General features: G+C 30.3%; 1 long non-coding RNA gene across 1 annotated transcript; it reads right to left on the reverse strand.

Moving 5' to 3' along the window:
* Positions 1-2,104: 2,104 nt before the first annotated feature.
* On the reverse strand, positions 2,105-3,606 carry LOC117101066. The gene is made up of 3 exons (XR_004444217.1): positions 3,407-3,606; positions 2,471-2,553; positions 2,105-2,198 (listed from the first exon to the last, which is right to left on the reverse strand). It is a non-coding gene; the product is annotated as an uncharacterized LOC117101066 (long non-coding RNA).
* Positions 3,607-3,632: the final 26 nt, after the last annotated feature.

Raw genomic sequence — 3,632 nt, forward strand, 5'->3', positions numbered from 1 at the left:
TTATATTACCATATTCTTATGCCTATAATACTTTTACTAAAATTGTATGAAGTTCTTATGTATTTATTTATACTGGTTAATATATCATCCAAATTCATTATTAAATTCTAGGCCTATTACTTTTACTACAATATTGATATCATTTTCATTTCTCAAGAAGAATTTTATTTTTGACCAGCCGTTTTTGAATAATTTATGTAAGCCCATTAATTGTTGAATTAAAAAAATAGTATTATATTAATAATTATTTGATCATAAATTGAATAAGTATAAGTTCAAATCTCTCTAAAAAGATTATTTACGTAGGGCCTCAGTTTATTCATAGCCATTGATCGCCAAATATTTTAAATATTATTAATATTTTATTTACAATTTAACGAGAAGCATGTGTATTACCCATAGATATTATATACGTTTTTTATACTGAGTTTCATTTTATGGTCGCAAGTTCTTATGTATCTATTTATTCTGGTTAATATATTATCCAAATTCCTTAGTACATACATAGGCCTATTATTTAATTATTGATATCATTTTCATTTCTCAGGAAGAATTATATTTTTGACCACCCATTTTTTATTAATTTATGTAAGCCCATTAATTGAATTTTTGAATTAAAAAAATCAGTGGAAATGTGATACAGTATTGCATTTTAGATATACGAAATTGTTTTTGTTTTGTTTTTTGTATTGTATTCTTAAAATAATTTGAAAGCCTATTAATTTATTTGTTGTATTAAAAAATAGTATTAAGAGTTATTTGATCACATGTTATGTTTAAATACAGTAACTAATTGTCACACATCCAGTTTATATTACCAAACAGCTATATGAAATTAACCTACATTATATTAAGAGGCACTCGAGACGAAGTTTATTGTGTTAGGAAACCTAAAGCATTCAATACGATATATCATTAAAAAAAGCTTATGAAATTAACAAATTATACATTAAATAAATATATAAAAATTCAAACCCCTCTAATAAAGATTGATTTGCGTAGGGCCAAAGTTTACTTATAACCATTCGTCGCCAATTATTATTATTATTATTATTATTATTATTATTATTTTATTTACAATTTAACGAAAAGCATGTGTATTACCCACTGACATTAGTTATATTAAAAATGATGTACGTTTTTATCCTGTATTCCATTTTATGGACGCATACGGTAGTGCCCCATTGAATTACTTTGTATACTGTTTTTGTATTAAGGCGAAGTGAATAGTATTATATTGAATGTCATCGATATTGTAAAAGTGCAAGTACATAATACATATTGTTGAACTACAGAGGGCGCTAGACTCGTTTTTGTAGTTATCAGGTATAATCTCCGCGGAAGTTTATCAACTAATTAATTTGTAGGCTTAATATAAATAAAATAAACATTGGTCACACGGTTTGTACTTAACAAGAATGACAATGTGACTTAATTCAGCATGGTGCATTTTAAATATATGAGATTGTTCTGTTAAAAAAAAAAAGCAAAAAGTATTGTGGGAAAATATTTGTTCGTTTCGTTGGTAATTATTTACGTTTGCATATTTGAAATGAAGAGTGAGACCAATTTAATTCAACCAACACGATATATCATTAAACAAATTATATAATTACCACATTATGCATAAAAAAAAGTATATATATATAAGTTCAAACCCCTCTAATAAGATTGATTTACGTAGGGCCTAAGTTTGCTTATAGCAATCCTTTGCAAATAATTATTATATTTTATTTACAATTAAACAAAAAGCAGTGTATTACCCATTGATATAAGTCGTATTAAAAGTTATGTACGTGTTTATCTTGTATCTTTTTTTTTTATGAATACATAGAATAAAATAATTTTCTAATATTTTTTAAAGAATTTGGCTTCTAAAATTAGTAGCAACTGACTATTTACCTCATTCTTAGTTGCAGTGATGTGTTTTTTTTGTTTTTTGTTTTTTGTTTTAAATAAAAAGCACATAAAAAGCAAAATACATTATGGGAATATATTTGTGAAATTCGTTAGCCCGAGGTAATAGTATATAATATTTTATTAATAATTTACTAAAAATCACATCTGGAGTGGATCATAGATTTAGTAGCAACTGAGTACTTACATCATCCACATTTTCATTAAGGTGCGGTTCATTTTCCAGGATGTTTCTTACTGCTGGCCAGTCATTTCTCACTATAGCCTGTACTAATTTGTTTCTGTGACATAACAATCAAGCAATGTTTATCAATAAATTGTTTGTTTGCTTCCACATGACATTGTTTATTATACCTTAATTTAGTTAAAATGAACCAGGTTTCTCATGAATGTTAATTATCATTATCAACATTATCATCGTCGTCATCATTATCATCAGCACCATCTCTATCACAGCCATTATTCAACGTAAATTGTCATCCTTTTGAAATTATTCTCTCATTAATTGTTTATCTTAATTTATCAAATTATCATAATACAGAAGCGTACTCACTGTTCCCTAGGTAAATACTCCATGTTCACCAGAATGCTTCGTTACTTTCGTATACAGTTGTGACGTATAGATGAGTGAGATCGCTGTGAATAAGGTGTAGTATAGATTCATTAAGCTATATTAACATATAATTTATGATTTATTTGTGTTTCATTTTACAAGAGAAACGTCCGATCTATACAAAGGCACAAAAGCATGAGAAATAATACATTTATCATTACCAAAAATTAGAATAATAAAATATACAACTTATTGTCGATCGAAATATGAATCCTGTATGAACAGACTAACAATAATTCAATCCATTTGATCAGCCACTCCGAATTAAGACCACGCACAGAAATCTTTCCCCTCTCCCAATGGTGGCGCAAGGAAATGACAGACGGGAGTACGATGACAACAATGAGAGTGTAATTGACCGGGGCCTGGGGGACGACCAGAAAAGCCATTGGAGGAGGTCACTGGTCAGGGGCGAGGCTCCTGGAAGCTTCGACATTTTAGAGATTTGAAATTTATTTAAAGAAAGTGTCTCCTATCCTAATAAGTTCAGTCTGTCGAAGAATTGTGTTGAGCCCCGAGGATTGATGACCGCTCCCTGTCGGGACCACACTGCACACCCACCTCGCTGGAGCCACCACTACCCTCTTCCACTTATTTAACGCCAGCTATCCCTGCTGTTCACGTATATGAACCGATACTTTAATATTCCGATTCGTAAAAAGTAAGAGTCCATGGTCCTTCTTATTAATAGGTCCATGAATATAGTATGGGCGTGGCAGTAACGTATAGATATCGGGCCGGTGTCCTGAACAGAAAATATATAATTGGTTTTTTTTCTAATGTAGGCCTACAATCCTTTTGGAAAACCATTTCCAAAACCTTACAAATGTAATGGTCAATCATTTATAATTATAGCAAATTTAAAATAAAACTTACGTCGATTTTAGAAACCAAATAGCCTTCGCTGATTTGAGGTCTACTGTTAGTGTCGATTTGTGCTTTTTGTGGCGTAGAAATAAGAGAGAAAGGAGGAAGTAACAAGGTGTTGAACAATGGTTGGCTCTTTCGGACTATGCCCCTCAACACAGTAAATATTTGTATAATCGCTCATTCCGCGTGACTGGAATAAAATTAGGGCTAACACCCCAGCTCTCTTCTATAA

Source organism: Anneissia japonica, unplaced genomic scaffold (assembly GCF_011630105.1).
Source record: "Anneissia japonica isolate Jap-2015-1 unplaced genomic scaffold, ASM1163010v1 scaffold17372_len10661_cov109, whole genome shotgun sequence".
Classification (NCBI taxonomy): Eukaryota; Metazoa; Echinodermata; class Crinoidea; order Comatulida; family Comatulidae; genus Anneissia; species Anneissia japonica.